Consider the following 18,760-nt stretch of genomic DNA (forward strand, 5'->3'; position numbering starts at 1 on the left):
GTGCTGCTGGAATGAGCTTTCTTAATAAAACTTTTAGCATGGTACAGTCTCCACTTTCCAGGAAAACCGAAATCAGAACCCAAGCAGTGGGAGCTGAATCATGATCACAAATGCCTTTAATTGTGAATCATATTAATACCATGAATTTTTCCCTTTTCTGTTCTGTTGGAAATGCGCCAAAGTCCAAAATTAACCGAAAAGCGATCTTAGAAGAATTTCGAGAGCAAAAAAGAACATTTCTAAAAACTACGCACATATCTTTTTTTCTACTATTTAGTAGGTAGAAAATTAGTGGCAATTTTTAATAAATCAGAATGCGAGCTGCCATGTGCTCTTTACATAGTCCAATACAACGTGTACATATTGCAGGAAATGAGCTTTTGAAATGTCAGAATCTCCTTCACATACCTACTTAAAAACAAAACAGATTTATACACACAGCATAAAAATGGCCAGAAGCAAATTTATTCTTTTTTTCCTTATGGAGCGTTACATAAGTGTCTGAGTAATACAGCTATATCAGTGTCCTTCACTACGAATAAACACATCAGTTTCATCTGCAGTTTTCTCAAGTACTGATACGTACCACACTTTCATGTTTAGTTTTAAGGAGGCTCTCTTTGTTTAAAAAAAAAAAAAAGAAAAACAATTACTTTGCAGTAACTGTTTTGACAAATAAAATAAAAACAAATTGTAAGCCTTCATGTATCAAGCTATGGTTCATTTAAAAATTCCAACAGAATCACACACACACACACACACACACACACACACTGTCTGAAACTGCTTGTCCCAAGCGGAGTCACGGTGAGCCGGAGCCTAACCCGGCAACACAGGGCGCAAGGCTGGAGGGGGAGGGGACACACCCAGGACGGGACGCCAGTCCGTCACAAGGAACCCCAAACAGGACTCGAACCCCAGACCTACCAGAGAGCAGGACCCGGCCAAGCTTGCTCCACCCCACTGTGCCACCGCACCCCTCCCCAAAAGAATCTGTTCAGGAAATTCTGAGTTTGAGGTTATTTATAAAGGGTCCATAATTTGACAATTATCTATTTGTTAGGTATTTACTGGACCATTTGCAGGTTGTGTGACGGACAGCTGGGCACGAGCCCACGCTGCGGTATGTAGTCTGATGACGGCATGGCTCGTGGGAGGCACAGCGAGGCAGAGCTGTTTATGCCTTCAGAAGAGAACCTGCTTTGGCCGCCTCACCCGTACAGTAAAATGATGTAATATTTGTCTATAAACTCCACACCCAAATCCAAAATTAACCTTTCAGAGTTCACAGCAGGTGGCGTATTGACTACAGTCATGACCTTGCCCTTTAAGGTCCCATGCACAAGTCCCACCGCCTGCTGTTGGACCCTTGATAAAGGTACACGCCCTGAATTGACACAGTGAAATTACCCAGCTCTGTGAAAAGGTAAACAATTATGAGTTCCTTCGTGGGGAAAATATTAGCTTAATGAATACATTAAATAGCAGCATGAAAAACGAGTATTTGAGGATAGTAACTTTCAAAGTTTACAAAAACGTGATACACAGAGAGCAACTTACACCTACTTTACCATCAAAGGCATCTGAATTTATGGACATATATAGTGCATTTATGTTTATTAACATTATATTTAATTAAATTTAAATGTGTATATATAGACACACAAGTATATATTGATACATTTATATACATATGCATGAACACCCGTGAAAACTGAAATTTTTTTAGCTTTTCCTTTCTGTTTATTTTGCTTGTCTTTGGATTTAAATAGGATTGTTTGATAGAAATGTCCCTGTATGTCCACATGTTTAACAGCTGACGACAGTTCGGAAGAGGCCTTTTTTGGTCATCAGCAAGCTGTTTGTGAATATGGCATTGTGTCGGGTCATACCTCATGCCTTTATTTCACTTCAGGTGCCAATTACTCTGTCTTCAGTCCAGTGTGGAAGTGGCGCTCGGTGCAACGCGTGGCTCCGAAAAGTGTTTTTTTTCCGCCATCATCTGGCAAAAGCGCTGGCGAAACAAGGGAGAAAAGGGCTTTGAGAGGTAATGCTGAGAAACGGCAAAGCAGCCGGTATTGACACACGCTTTGCATCTTGGCAGTTTCAGTTTCTGTCAAACACCATCACCGCTTTACGGTCGACATGTGGCGTTTCAAGACTTTGGCCGCTCTAACTGTCTGTTAGAGAGTGGGACCACCAAGCGAGCAGAAGTAGAGGATTGTGGAGCTATATAATAGGATATACCGTATATAGAGTGTGTGTATATATACAGGCGGTCCCCGATTTAAGATAGTTACGATTTTTTCGACTTTACGATGGTGAGCTGCTGATAGACATTTAGTAGAAACTGTAGATTGAATTTTGAATTTTTCCCGGGCAAGCGATATGCGGAGCGGTACTCTTTCCCAGTCTGTCACGCGGTTCTGTTTTGTGCCTCCATAATGTCTACGAAACGCCCATCTGTGTCTCCTGCTACTGGTGGGAAGAAGAAGAGGAGAGCAGTTACTCTTGAGGAAAAACTCAAGATAATTGCCCAGCATGAAAGTGGAAAGCCCAAAATGGCCATTGCACGTATGCTAGACATCGATGTTCGGTAGGTTAGGTGTATCGAATGCATTTTTGACTCACGATATTTTCGACTTATGAATGGGTTTTGCGGAACATAACCCCATCGTAAATCAGGAACCACCTGTATATACATATATAGGGTGGCACGGTGGCACAGCAAGTAGCGCTGCTGTCTCACAGCGCCTGGGTAGCGCGAGAGTCTGTGTGGAGTTTGCATATTCTCCCTGTGTCTGCGTGGGATTCCTCTGGGTGCTCTGGTTTCCTCCCACAGTCCAAACACATGCTGTTTAGGTTCCCCCATAGCGTGTGAGTGTCACGGAGTGAGTCAGTTTCACTGATGCATGGATGAGTAACCCCTTGTAAAGTGGTGTATCTAGCAGCATAGTCACCTTGGTAAATAAGGTGTGTGGGCTAGTAATGCTACATAGTATCCATTGTAATTTGCTTTGGACAAAAGTGACTGCTAAGTGAATAAATGTTAAAATTTTATTATATACTGTATATAAAATATTATTGTTATATAGAGTATATGCAGTGCTGCTATATATGCATCCCCCTTTATCGCCTATAATTTGTGATCTGCTGTACGCTTAAAAGTGGGTGAATGACTGTGGGGAGTTTATTGTCGTATATCTACCGCTGTAAGTTGCCTTAGATATAGGTGGCAGCGAAATATGACCCAAGAATCATTGTAAGGTGCTTTGGAAACAAGTGCCTGCTAAATTAATAAAAGTAAATGTGAACATACGCAATACAGCGTCTTACGAGACAAAGAAGCGGTGTGAAACAAAACCCTCATAAAGCTGAATTCTCGTAACCCTTGCATCGGGACTATGTATCGAGGATGACTGTATATGCATTTTATTGCAAATTTAAAGGTTTGATGAAGATATTCTAAGACTTATGGCAAGGAAGTGGCCATTCACCAGCAGAGCTGCTTACAGGGCAGGTCGGTGGGGCTGTGCAACTCGTCCGTGGCCTCCTTGGGAAAGCGCTTTGGCTCAGGCTGGCTGTGTCGTTGCTCTGTTGGCACGCCGGTGGTTCCCTGGGCGAGGGCTGACTCAAACGGAGGCGCAGCAGTGGGCCGAGCGCAGTGACGCGGGTCTTCTTTTAAGACTAATCAAGGAGTAATTGACCGCATCTCCGCAGAGCTCTAGTGACGCCAAATACTCATTTTAAATTACTTGAACATTGCCACTCAAGCAAGAGAGGAGGGCGCCTGCAATTGCTTAATTAAGAGGTAATTAAAAAATGGGCAGCAGGGAGGGAAGTCTTACCATCAGTCGGTCGTTGCGGTGCTTCACGGCTATACTGCAGAGCACAGCCATTTTTTTTTAAATCTCCACAAAATATAAAATTGAAATAATAAAACTATTAAATTTGAAAGAAAAAAACATCATGAGAATATAAGGTAATTAATTTATCCCTTTGAAAAAAGTCCTTGACTTTTCTCAGAGCTTTATTTGATTGTTTGGTGGGATTGCATTAGTACCGATTATATATTTATGGTTATTATTTCGCAAGACATTTTAACTTTTCCGAAAAATGGATTTCACATTTATTTTTTGTCAAATTCACTTCTTTCTAAGGAAGAAAAGTGTGAAAATGGTCAGATACGTTTTACTTTCACCATTAAAATCTATATTTTCAAATTTGTTGAGGAATTCCTGGAATGAGGAGCAAATCTCTACATTCAGGGATTTAACCACAGTTCTAAATTATGTTTCTCTGCTCTGACGTCAGAAAGAGAAAAAAATAAATAACCAACGTCAGAGCGACTATGGATCTCTGCCTGCATGTTATTAATCACAGGTTAAATACCATAAGGAAATGGCCATGATAGTTTGTCATTCTCCTGGATTATTCTTTGTCCATATGAGCAGGAGAAAAAATATCCTTTATATGTTTCCATAGAGATATGATGACCTGGGATGGCTTCAACAATGGGGGGAAGAGGAAAATAAAAAAAAAAAAAGAAATAAAAGAGAGATAAGGACTGGCTCATGCGCGTTGTGATGGTGGGGAATAATTGTCTCGGTTCCTCTTCAGCTGTGAGATGCTCCTGGGGATGTGGGTGACGCTGGGCTGGCTGACAGGAGCAGAAAAGTGGCTGAGAAAAAGAGCTCTCATCAGTTTCCTTAATAATCACCCTGACACACACACACACACACACACACACACACACACACACACACACACACACACACCACCACCACCCCTATCACCGCCACATTTACTTGCACCTCCTACCTGAACCTCTCCTTCATTACTCTGCTTTCATTCATAAGGAGACAGCAAATTTGCATTTTTTTGCAAACCTATCTGTTCCACTGGATTAGGTGGATCTGTGTGTCTTTGGAACGGGGGCGCTATCTCCTGCCAGGTGGGGCAGGCTGGTAGAAGTTTTGTAGAGCGGTACCCTCTCTGGAAGAAAGGGTACTGGCCACATCACAGCACACACATTATTACCATAGCAGTGTGTGTGTGTGTGTGTGTGTGTGTGTGTGTGTGTGTGTGTGTGTGTGTGTGCGCGCGCATTAGCAAGCGCACTTATTTTCTAAATTAAACATACTGTTGTAAGCCATTTAGTCACGGACCAAAAGGATGTTAGCATTCAATGACGAATATCTGGACAGGGTGCTATCTGAAAATTTCCGTTCTGTTGTGACAGCCAAGGCATTCGGTAAAGTCACATTGCAAGGGTTTAAACTGGTCTCTGTCTGTATTGCTTCAGCTGCAAAATGATTTTCTGAGATTACATACATATAATACACAAAAATCACGTATATGTCACTCAAGGTGCATAAAGAAGGCTTCTTATGAAATTCTTATCAAGTTTTTATGTGAAAATATTACATCTCCAGGTATAATAAAATAGAAGAAAGGCCGAAAAAGGTTTTTGTAAATGAGCTGGCACCTGGACAAGCTAATGCCAGTGCATCGTTCAAAACAGGGCATAATGTCCACCCCACCTTTCCTCTTAAAGCACCTGGAGGTTCACGATGCTATGAGAAGATGTAAGATGCCGCAAGAAGCCTCCGTGGTTCTCATGCTACCGGGGGGACCCCAGCATCTCTGAAGACCTGCAGTCTGCTCAACCCTGTCATCCAGTCCTAATTTGTTTCAGAAAATGGACGAAACATTGAGAAACAAGAGAACAAAATTGTTTATTCCTGTTTCTTAAGGTAAAAATTCCACTTGGTTCCAAGCCCAACCAAATTCACTCTAAATCACCCTAAATGGATACAAATTATCATAAGGAAAAAGTCATGTAACACATTAAAATAGGATGAATAACAGTCAAAAACGTTGAGGTAAAATGCAAAAAAATATTTCGAGATAATGAGCATGGACTAACTCGAGGAAAATTACATATAAAATTTAAATAAAAGAATAATTAGAAAATTTAAGTGCAATGGGAAAAAAGGCTTGCAAACACATACATGTAAGTACACAAGCAAGACTGTAGAGAGTCAGAGTGGAGCTGAGATAGCGGGTTCAGAGTTCCCATGATGCACTGCATCTCACAAACTCTCACACAGCCATTTGGTGGAACTATCAAATGTGATCTCAGCGTATTGTGACTGAATGTCACAGACTGGGAAAATGAACATCTGGACCAACTAATGTGCTGTTAGAAATTGCAGACCAGATTAATAAAAATCTGGATATCAGGAGACGGGATGAGGAGAGTATTTCAAAGACATGTCCTATTAGCCCTGAGATTACATTCACGTTATCCTGCAGGGCGATGCGTGGAGGGAAATGGAGTCCACCGCCACCAGCTGGGCCCAGTGCCTCATGTGAAATTCGGCGCCCGGGTGTCTCACGGCACCGATTCATTCTGACAGCTCAACTCGACTGGCAATCCACCTCAGGGTGCAAGCTCCCTCGACACGGCTGTTCCGCAACTTGGGCCACGCAACTCGTCGCTGCGATTTCCAGCCATTCCACTGATAGGGGCTTTCAGAGCTGTCAGAGTGAGTGGAATCAGAGTGAAGGACACATGCAGCAGGCGGTGCACCGTGGCGGGGAGAGAACAAAACATTACAAGTCAAAGATTATTCATTCATTGTTTATAGCCACAGGGTCACAGTGATCCACAGTTTAGCCCGGAAGCATCGGCTGTAAAGCAAGGTACGTGGGACACCAGTCAATCATGGGACACAGACATACACTCATTAATCACTGAGCACTAGGCTAGAAGAGGCATACCCAACCTTTCCAATCCATCACAGGGTTGTCCAGTTTGTCCAATACCACCTTTTCTACTGGTGCTCATTACACTGTGGAAGTGTCTGTGAAGCAGTTAGCTGATCAGAGTAGAAGGGGATCAGAAAGAGATATTTAGAGACCCTTCTTGAACGCTGGAAGGGATTCAGCAGTTCTGAGGAACTGAGGTAACTCATACCACCCCATTGGAGACAAACTGAAAACCTACTGACTTTAGATATTGGACCTCGTGTGTGTGGGACCACTAAGTAACCAAAGATTGCAATGCTCACATATATCACATACAGTGCTGGCTGAAAGTATGCGAAGCCCTTGTGACCTTTGGTTTTACCATGAAATGGTTATTTAATGAGAAGCAGTGATTCTCATGTGGCATAATAGGTGTGTAATGACCAATTCCATATGTTGCTTTAGAGGAAATCATGTGTGTAGTAGAAACATGGTAGTAATGCAGGTGCAAAAATAAGTGAATCCAAGTTACACTGGTTAAACCAAGTAGGTAAAGTAGAATCAGGTGTGTAAATCATCATCATTTACACATTTTATGAATTTATTTTAATATTTAACACTTTGATTTTGTAAGTTTATTTTATACAAGAATAATGACCACATGAATAATGTTCACATACTTTCAAACAACACTGTATCTACAAGATTCTACATAATATCTATGACAATTTATAGTGCGGTGACCCTTCATATACTGAACAAACGGCTGTCGAACATCACACAATTTGTCAGAAGGTCGACTATTTATTCATCTTGTGGAATTTCATCACCCCTTTAATTCAGCAGCAGAATTATGGGCTATGAAGCATTTTGAATCAAGGACATTTCTTAAATCGATCTTTATGTATTCACACATTCAGACGCGAAAGGCCAAATATTTAATTCTCAACATCATCTAGTCGGGAACATTAAAGTGTGTTTAATTGTGGCAGATGTTATTAGATATATTTTAGTAATGAAATCAGCAGGCACACAGTGTAAGAAGAGGAAATGTGAAAACTACGATAGCTTAATCTACCCTAATTTGGAAAATTATCTGAACTGAATTACAAAGACTGTCTCTCAGAGCAACTTTTTTTGGGTTTTGCTTTTACCAGAATGTTCCAGAAGTCTATATGTCCAAAGGAAGCAAAGGATCAAAATGTAACCAGGTGTCATTTATGCTTCATGCCTCCCTGGCATTGACAGTGGAAGCTCCAGTATATGAGATCTGTCTATGTGTGACTGTAATGTTCTTAGCTGTTATACATATTAATTCAAATTTTGGGATGTTTAAAAAGCACATGCACAATTTTTGCAGGAGAACAGAAGTCAACAGTCACACAGAGAACCTGTGTTCTTCCACGTAGATCTTGTTCCTAGTAAGAAGTGTTAAGTTTGAATGTCAGACACCGGGGATTATTCTAAATAAAAAATATTGGTGGAAATACTGGGGAAAAAGAGGCACGCATCTAATTTTGGAAGGTTATTAAATGCCCTAAACACAGTTCATTTATCTTATCCAGACTTGACACTTTAAAATACAGTGGCGTTTCTGCTCCGCTAATCCAGACTCGTTTTGGGACGCGAGCTTGTCTCTCGGAGCACCTCGTGAGAACAATAGACTGTGACATCTTGGCAGATACCTTTCCTTTCATGGGTGCCATTTGCGGTTTCCTGTTATTGTTGCACCTGTGGAGTACGGATCTCGTCTAGCATTTCCGATAGGTGTTAGGATGATGCTCTGTAACCCTGGAGGACTGGGACTCAAACCTCAGACCTCCTGGTACAGAGGGAATGCTGATTTCTCATTTAATCTAAGCTCTTAATTACTTGGCCTTGATTAGGATTCCTCATCTAATGCATTTGACGTAATATGATTTAAATCATCCAATGCATTCAATCAAAATCATAATCAAGGACACGTAATCAAGAGCTCTGATGGAGAAAAAAGCCGCATGCCCTTCGTCTTGCCCTGGATATGCCGGTTTAATAGGCTTGTTATCTTGTCCAGACACAGTGCGGACCGTCTCTCCTCTCTGCGGTGTGTGAGGCCTGGATTTGAGCACCCCGTCCTCATTTATGGGAGGCCAGTCCAGAAGGATTTTGAGAAAACATTGTAATCAGCTCCTGATTTACACCTCAAACACCAGATGAGGTAACACCAAGGTAAGTGTCATCGGTCAAAGTCGGCTCTATGGGACCACTTGCATGGTTTTGAAGTAGGGAGGGAGGGGTGCAGCATTGCTTTACCTTAGTTTACCTTTGTCTTCTTCAGGGTTTTCAGGCTTTCAAAGGTTTTCTTCATTTCTGCTGTTTGTAGGGGGGGGGGGCAACTTCACGAAGCTGCCTTCTTCCGCACGTCTTTGGACCATGGGGAAGAAAATGCAAACTCGACACAGAGCCAGATTCGAACCCATGACCGCACCCACATTCCAACAGCTGTGAAGATCCAGCCTTGCCTGTTGCCGAAACATGGTAATTTACTCCGAGTATCATATAGGTACTGGGGACAGTGGATGGCACAGTGGTTAGAGGATGCTGCCTACTGTACTATTCTGGATGAAGGTATGAAGGTACTTACCCTGAATTATTGCAACGAAAATGACCTCTTTTATAAATGGGTCCATAATTGTAGGCATCTTAACACTACAAAACACTTTATAGAAAAGCATGAGCTAAATGAATCAACATAAAACAGCTGCTTAATTCGGGACAGTGGGTACGTAGTAGTTAGAGCTGCCAGAGTTTGGAATAGACGCTTGAAGGTTTGAATCCCACCTCCTGCTGCAGTACCCACGAGTAAGGTACTTACCCTGAATTGATGCAGCAGTTACCCAGCTGGATGAATGAGCAAATCAGTGTTGGTCACTTTGGAAAGAAGTAAGATTTCAATAAATAACTATAAAATAGTTACTTAACGAAAGCAGCATACGTCATGCTCATTAAGGACAAGGCTTAGCCAGCTCTGTCCAAGGCAAGGAGTACTACAGTAAACCTCAGAGAGGAGGGTTGTCGCACTTCTGCTAGAGCAGTCTGCCACCCTGGATGATCATAGCTCTGGCAAATGCAAAGGGGACTCCAGGTGTGGATTAGAAGGCAAAGGGGTTCACTGGAAGTTATTACATTAGTTATTACATTAGACCGCGCACTCAGGTGTGAATGCACCTGTGCTGATGGCTGCACTCCGGGTCCAGATTGACAACATCCTCAGAACTTCAGGCAAGAGCAAAGGCAGTCCAAAGTGTGTCTGGAGGAGATAACAAGCTTGTTAAAGCTGCATATCCGGGGCAAGAGGGTTTTAATTTGTACGCGCGTGACGTACTGATTCAGAGCCCTGCGTTCTTTTGCTGTAGTTTGGTAGCAATTGTTTTGGCCGGCCTCGCTGCCGCTGGATTCTTCCCGAGCTTCCTGGGTACGCTTCTTGGCCGCAGCTGCATCGCTGCCGAACGATTATCGTTTAATTCATAGCTTTTGTTAATGGAGTCGCGATGTTTGTTTACAGACACCGAACTGTGTCCAGTATTCCCACGATGGCTGAAGTGTAGGTCCAGCTCCATGCAGCCGCGGGGCGGCAGTTTCTCGCTCATTCGTTTAGCTCACATTTGTGCTCACGTGACTTACAGCACTAGACTTGTGCTGTACTTATGTGTATTTACCCTGCCGTGCAGCTGGATTATGTTTTCTGGAGGAACTTGGGCAGAGTGGACTATGTTTAATGTTAAAAAAAAAAAAAAAACTATGCTGTGATTTATGCCGGTTTATACTGGGGTATGAGACAAATGGATTGGACTCTGGAATGACGCGTCTCCATCGAAATCGCTCCTTCTGCGGATGCGATGTGCTTTTTGTGTTGTTCTTTCAGATGTAAGTCGCTTTGGAGAAAAGTGTCTGCAAAATGAATGAATGTAAAAGGGGAGAAAGTATCTGAACCCAGTTAGGATTCACACCCTTCAGTTGCAAGGTGAACTGTAACTAGTCAGCTATTTGCTGTCCTGATTTCTGCCCTGTGCCCCATAATTTAAGTGACAAAGCGAATGAGGGAAAGCGATCTGGCAGTGTAGCGGTTTATGGCATGAACTCCTAACCTGAATGTTGTCAGGTTATGTCCCACGGTCTGCTTTTGCCACGGTACAATCTATCAAGGTATTTATCGCAAAACGCTCCAGTAAAAATGTCCAGCTGTAGAAATAGCCCAAACACAGTACGTCAATTCAGACAGGTGTCGGCCAAAAGCAAAACGACAGGGTTACCCCCAGGTGAACAGCAGAAGAAACCGAAGGCCTCGGCCCACTAGAGCAGCTAGACGGCTGAGATAATCTGGTCTCGCTTTGGATCTACAGTAGTGCGAGAAGAAGCAGTGAAAAGTTAGACATCAGTAATATCTAGATATCTTTATTTTCAGCTTTAAATTTAGGCCAGTCATCTGGGCGGAGATGGAAGCAGAACATAAATAAGAGGACATCAATATTTAATCAATAGCCAGAGTTTTTCCCCAGCATTACACCCTCTGGTTTGAGGAGGCTGCATGATATTCTTAGATACAGGGCATGAAAAATAAATGATATTTTCCAGTAATAAGTCGGCTCAAAGCGCACATTCGCCACCCGGCCAATTGTCTGGGGTTTTTTGAGGAGTGAACAAAATACCGTTGAATTCCTCTCCGTGTTCAGAAACTGATTATGTAATGCAGGGATATCGGAGCCCACGGCTAATGCCAGGAAGCGCAAGGCTGCGGGTTTCAGCGTTGCTCCGTCCGCGTGGAGTTTGTGTGTTCTCCCCATATTCTTATGGAATTCCTCCGCGTGCTCTTGTTTCCTACCACAGTCTAACGGCAGGTGTCTCGGATGAACCGGTGACTCTAAATTGCCTGTTGTGCACGCGCGTGTGTGTGTGTGTGTGAGACAGAGACTACTCTGTGATGGATTTTTTTTGCACGTTCGTACATAGGAATGTATGATCACCCATGCCAACCACTGCAATCCTTTGCCTTTCAGCTGTATTATGTACGGGTACATATTTGCATTTTCTTGCTGCATTGATTATGTCTCTACATTGTTGTGACCTATTCTGTTCTCTTGCAAATATAAAAAAAATACGAATAAAAACACGTAAATAAATGAATACGTACAAACTCTGCAGGTGGTTACAAACAGCTGATGAAAAATGGAAATAAATAAATAAAATGGATAGATGGATGAGCGGAATTTGTGCCTTTAGGCTGTGGGAGGAAACCCAGGCGAACGCACAAGCAGAGCTCAATTCAAACCCACATCCAAGCACTGCGAGGCACTACCTGCTGCACCACTGTCCCTCCCATTATTGAAAGATTCAGTGCTTTTAAATTCCTTGTGTAACCTGTCGTGGATGAGACGGAGGCATTTGAGGGTACGAGACCTGCGCTGCCACAGCCAGCGTCATCATGCGCGTTTGACGGGCTTCTGTCCTTCTTTCAGTCACGCCAACGAAGACGGTAATCTGACAAAGCCGAGTTGTGAGCTGACCGGCGCTGGCTCATTGCTCTGCTGCATTAGGGGGGGCAGATATAACATGGAGTCATTTTTTTATTTGTTAAGGAGCAGAACACTTGCTGTCCCCTCTATACATAATCATTCATCAACCCCTCCACACCCCTGTGGATCCATGACTTGAATATGGAGGCATGGCCATCGTATGCTTGAGTCCTGAGAATGAGGAAGAGGTGAAAAGAAGTGCATTTCAGCAGGCGTAGCCAAGCATCCTCCAACCGCAGATGGAGCAGATCCACGGTTTCTTTGAGAGTGTGGCTTTTTTTTTTTTTTTTTTTTTTTTCTGCCAGAAGCCTCCTTCAGCCAGTTTCAGAAGAAGTCTTGGAGTGATAGTGCTTAGGGCTGGATCCAGGTTGTGTGAGGAGAACATTGCAGGGCTCAGTGTCAAAACTCTCAAGTGTCCTGCAATTTACTGAATGCAAACATGTTCTAGTTCATAGCTCTGGCACAGTGAAAACTGCACGAAAACTACTTTATTCCGATGCTGATCGCAAGGTGGCCTTACTACAAATGTGATCATGTCATTACTGTAGGATGAAATATTAGGTCCACATGAGAATTTTATTAAGAAATTCAATTCAGTTCAATTTATGTTGATAGAGTGTGACGCAGTGACACAGAGCGCTTGAACGCAGGCAGAATAAATATAGAGGAACAAACAGAAGGGCCAAGTGGTTGTAATTTAGCTTTAGATAACCACCTATGTTCTTATGCAAAATGATATTGTGATTCTAAACAAGAACTCAGTCAGTCGAAAGCGGTGATAAGTAGCCTCTACCCACCCTGGCACTACAATATTTATAGGCTTCAATTTATGACACAGGAATGATGGTACGAGAAAATTTATGTTTCTCTTTCCAACAACCCTGGTAACTTACGGTGGTGGGGAAAAAAAATTCAGATCAAGACAACGATACTTTAGTTCATAAAAGCGATAATTAACTGTTGCTTACGCAAGTAGGATGGTGGAACAGTAAACATCACATTACAATTTTCATACGTCGTATCTTGAACTAGGTGGGGTGCGGTGGCGCAGCGGGTCTGGCAGGTCTGGGGTTCGAGTCCCGCTTTGGGTGCTTTGCGATGGACTGGCGCCCCGTCCTGGGTGTGTCCCCTCCCCCTCCAGCCTTGCGCCCTGTGTTGCTGGGTTAGGCTCCGGTTCACGGGGACCCCACTTGGGAGAAGTGGTTTCGGGCAGTGTGTGTATCTTGAATTCAGCTATTAGCAGCAGACGAAGGAGCAAATCAGCAGAATTACTGATCTCAGGTGGACTAATTAGGATGGACTCATCAGGCCGGAGTGGCAGGACGCAGAGCGCAGCACTATTGACACCTGCGCCTCCGCAGCCTGTCCACAACACCCTCCGCAATGTGCTTTTTCCGTACTGTTCTGTTTCTCTCTGTGGTCAGTGGGATCAGTTAAGCCGTTGGGTTTCTTGTGCTCCGCTCTCCAATCTCGAAGCAGCGAAAAGCCAAACAAAAAATATGCAGATTTATTCGCAGGCTGTCCGAGTTCAAGCTTATGTAACAAAAGTTGATTCCAGGGCCTTGTAGTTTATTTCTGGAACAATGATTCATTTGGTTGCGGCATTTTTTTTCTTAATAAGTGAAGTACAAACCCCGAGCCACTAAAATAAATTGAAGTCAGTGGTTCTTGGTCCTGGCCTGTAATATATTTCTCTGCATCTGTACCCACTACATTAATAAAATATAAAATATAACCACTCATTCTGCTGGAAAAACGTAACACATGAGAATGATTTTCTGCTCAAAGTCCAAAAATGTTCCTTCTTAAGGGTTAAATTACAAAGAGACAGAAACCGTAGAGCAGAAATACCGTACTCAATCACCTGTCTAAAATATGGTTCACTTTAAAATCCTAATATTCAGCATATTATACTGATTATATAATAATTACACTGTGATGGTAATAGCATACACTTTTGCGATAACAATGGCCTGCTTAAGCCTGAGCTCTATTGTGTTCATTTAAAATCTTTTATTCAAAACAAGATAACGCTATGAAACATATTAATGGTAAAGGAATAATTAAACGTATATAGACACCAAGAAAGCCTACAATGCATATTTCATGGAAGTGAGTGGAGCTCAACTGGATCTTTAGTTCAGAGACAAAACAGAGAAAGTCACAGGGGGTTAGTGTCTTGCCAGCTGTTGCTGCACACTGACACCACAGTATCAACACCTATTAAATCAATTATCAATCACTGTCATGCCTGGGGAAATTAAGAAAAAAATTTAGGCAAACAAAGGAGGAACAACTGAGGGAGGGCAACTTCCCTCTTAGACTGTACAGACAGGCAACACAAAATTGTATTTCATATTCATATGAAACCATATTTTAAAATGAATATGGATATAAAAATACTGATATAATAGATCATTTTTCACATAACTGAAATTTTATTTCAAGTATAATGTCATTATTTGGTGTTTGTAGCAAATTTGAGGTAGCGGTAATAAAAGCGCAAACTCTGAGATGTCGAGTTCAATGAGTTTGTACGAATAGGCCTCCCGAAGACTCCACATTACTGAACATTTATAGGTGCCAACTACGCAATGCAACATGTGAAACCTTCGAGAACAAAAACGCACTAAAAACGCAAGCCCGTGCATTAACATGTGAATGTCCACATACCGCTAAAAATACTGGAAAAACAAAAAAGTAAAATGAATTTATTAACACTGATATATAATGAATAACAGCTGGGGCTTATTATAAATAGACCTTTGAAAACTGAGATGAAATGCGATGTATTTTAATTCTATCCGTGATAAATTTAGAACAATTCAAGGGAGGAAATGGGATTATTTAAAAAAAAAAAAAAAATTCAACACAAACTCAAGACAGAGTGGATTTCAAAAAAAAACATGGAGGGGCCTGATGAATCAGTCGCTCAGAAATATTACATATTCCGGTATCAACCAGTTTTTCATCACTCTCTACGTTTTAGAACAGAGCCAAGACAGACTTCCGATTTTTTTTTTTTTTAATTGCTTGGAGTGGAACAAGAGAGATGCAAACAATCATTCCCATTGAGAAAGTAATGATGAAGTAATGATTTTGAGTAAACAATAGCTTGGCAGACACTCGGTATTAGAGACGATCGGCTCTGATCTGACGTACGGAAAAAAAAAAGCCGTGCAAAGCCTAAATTAGCCTTGTTTGCACAGCTTTGCGCTGTTGTGCAGTTGCTGCATTTGTTATCGCCTGTGTTAACACTCTGTGCCTTGTTAGTTCTTACTTAGAGATCTGGCCTTATTTTGTTAAATAGACGGATCGAGCTCTTGACTGAAACAGACCATTAGCTCTCGCGTTCCCTTCGCCGCTTCCGCGCTCCTGCGGGCCGCGTTTTCACGGAAGCTCCGTTTTCATTGTGTTCGCTGCTTTTTCCTCCTTCTTCCCTTTTTTAATAGGACCTGCAGAGCCGAGCGAGATTTGAAGTAAAACCCTGCCTGAGAATCAAACACCCTCCGTGTTTGCTTTGAACCCACGGGTGGCGGAAGAGTGCTACTCTACTTTGCTGTGGAAGTTGATGTTTGAAATGTAATAATCACCACTGAAGGCTCTCTCTCAGGGTGTGTGGGAGAAGGATGTACATCAAACCTCATTGCAAAACACAGCAAAAATATTTTGGCATAATCTTGCTTTCCACAAAGTGAATATTCCCCAATGATTTTTAGGTATGCAGCGCAAGCAACTCAGCAGAACAAATGTAGTAATTCTTGCGAGCATCCAAGAAACTCCAGAATTTAGGTAAAACTTCTCAAAAATAATAAAAAAAAAACCCAGATGCATCGTAAACTATTTTTTTCTTCTTCTTTTTTTTTTTTTTTAAATTTTAAGTAAATATTTGCAATGTTACAAAGAATTTAACTACATTCAGTGAAATGAACCCTTAAGATCATTAAGAACTTTAACAGCCTTTTGAGCTATAAGTGGCATGTAGATAATGCATCGTATGACTCAACAGAAATTCTCTCCGTGATCACAAGTAAACTGATTTTATCTGCTATTAGTGAGGCAGATGCTATTTTGAACCTGCAAAGAACCGTATTACGAAGCATCCAGACACCAGGCCAACCCGTCTAGGGAGGCTGAATCATACAGAATGGGTAGAGCAGTGTGGAAATAATGACCTGGACAACAATAATTATTTAAAATGTGTAAACTGAGTACACATTGAAGTAGTACGGCACTGTCGTGTCGTCAGTCTTCATGTGTGTCTTTTGATTTGCGCTTATTCCTTTCCAACGGAAGTTCAGGGGGAACTTATTTGACCACGGGATGGTGTAATGGTGAAAAATAACATCACCGCTCTGACGCCGAAGCAAATGGATGATGCCGTAAAATGCTGCCAAAACATGTAGAATGCTTTCAGCAATGAAAAAATTGGCATTTTACAAAATCTCTTTCTAAATAAGTCTCAGACCATACCTACCCATTCACTGTGATTACTAATCATCATTGTTACAGCTCTATCTATCAGCCCTATCAGATTTTTGAAAATATAGAGGCCACCTTAGAGATAGAGCTTTAAATCCACTTTCCTGGATCCCTGTGGTTTTCTAGGTATTCTTACGTCTGCAAATCCTTCAGAGCAGGGGAGAGCATACTCTGAGGCCGTGGTCGTGATCGGAGATGTATCGACTGGACCCTCCTAATCTGGTACATTCATTCAGACCATTGTAATTCAGGACACACCCTCAGGCTTGGAGCAGCCACCTTCCTGCTCTCCTCTGTCAGAGATCCGAGCGACAGCAGGAGCACTCGGGGATTAGTGCAAACCCATAGGGCAGCATTTTGAAATCGGGCAAACCGACACGCTGAGCAAGGCACCTCATGCAGAGGCTGTATGGTAAATGTGTCCCCTGCCCCCTGCTGAACGTGGGCCTCGCGTCCCCTCCACCAAGTCAAGTTCACCTTGCTCTTCGACCTGCAAATCCACATCATGCACTGTGTGAACTGAAATTGCTTTGGGCTGTCTCTGATGCTTCCGTGACACCTGAATTAGCGGCACATGTGTTTCTGCTCTATTTATTCTGTACATCAGGGCTCCAAATGACAGGTCTCGTACAATCTGACACACCCACGGAGAGTAAGGAGCCACAAAGTAAAGGGCCAAATCAAAGCAGCCCTCTCAATACCACATGCCAATAACACCACAGCGGAGTCCGTTTCTTAATTGTCTCATTCTGCACCTCTTCTGTGATTTGAATCTTATGCCTTGGTTCTGCAAAGACATATAGGAAGTGCTCATGCTTCAACAACGAAATTGCACCAGGAGTCTTTCTATCCTTGGGCATGGTGGCGCAGCAGGTTTGGCCTGTACCTGCTCTCTGGTGGGTCTGGGGTTCGAGTCCTGCTTGGGGTGCCTTGTGATGGACTGGCGTCCCGTCCTGGGTGTGTCCCCTCCCCCTCCAGCCCTACGCTCTGTGTTGCCGGGTTAGGCTCCGGCTTGCTGTGACCCCACTTGGGACAAGCGGTTTCAGTCAATGTGTGTGTGTCTTTCCATCCTGTTCAGAGATACAGCTATGCACAATGTCACAAGCTATTTAATGTTTTCATCAAAATTCTCCTCAATTCAACTAGAAATCTCCCCTGTGCCCATATCTTACTGACCATCAGCAGTTTAAACATAAGTCTTTGTCCACTCCCTTGTCAGAACAAGCCTTCTGAGAGAAAAGCATATCAGGGATTTAAACTTGCTTACTGGATGCATTTCTTGGATAAAAAAAAAGAGAAAAAAAAGATGGTAAAGTTTTTTCCAGCAGAATAAAATTCCAAATTCACGATTCAGGTACTTCACTAATTATAACCAACAGGGAGATGAAAATTACACTGAAATTATTTTTCATGTCACCATCTATCATTCAGGCAGAGAAAGTTACAGGGTAGAGACTCTCAAAAGACCTAAAGGCGCAACACTCGAATTGCATCTGTTGCTCCCCTTTCTGGACTGAATTGTTTCGACTTCTGAAGAAAGGTGAACTTTTCATTTCAAACAGATTCATTTTAAGACGACCACTCCACGATTCATTACGAGAAGGCAGCTGCACAAAGACCTCATACTGCTCGGTGAATGAAGTCCAGTCCTTCTACCTTTGCGTGGCGTTGACAGATATCATATCACTGAGACAGTAGCGAGTAGTGCTGCTGTCTCACAGCACCTGGGTGGTGCGAGAGGATGTGGGTTCGATCCCCGCTCAGTCTGTGTGGAGTTTGCATGTTCTCCCTGTATCTGTGTTTCCTCTGGGTGCTCTGGTTTCCTCCCACAGTCTAAAAACATGCTGTTCAGGTTCTACTATAGTGTGGGAGTGACACAGAGAGTGTGTGTTCCACTGATGTATGGATGAGTGAGCCAGTGTAAGTAGGGTACCTAGCAGTGTAAGTCACCACGGTGAATAAGGTGTGTGGGC

Source organism: Scleropages formosus, chromosome 14 (assembly GCF_900964775.1).
Source record: "Scleropages formosus chromosome 14, fSclFor1.1, whole genome shotgun sequence".
Classification (NCBI taxonomy): domain Eukaryota; kingdom Metazoa; phylum Chordata; class Actinopteri; order Osteoglossiformes; family Osteoglossidae; genus Scleropages; species Scleropages formosus.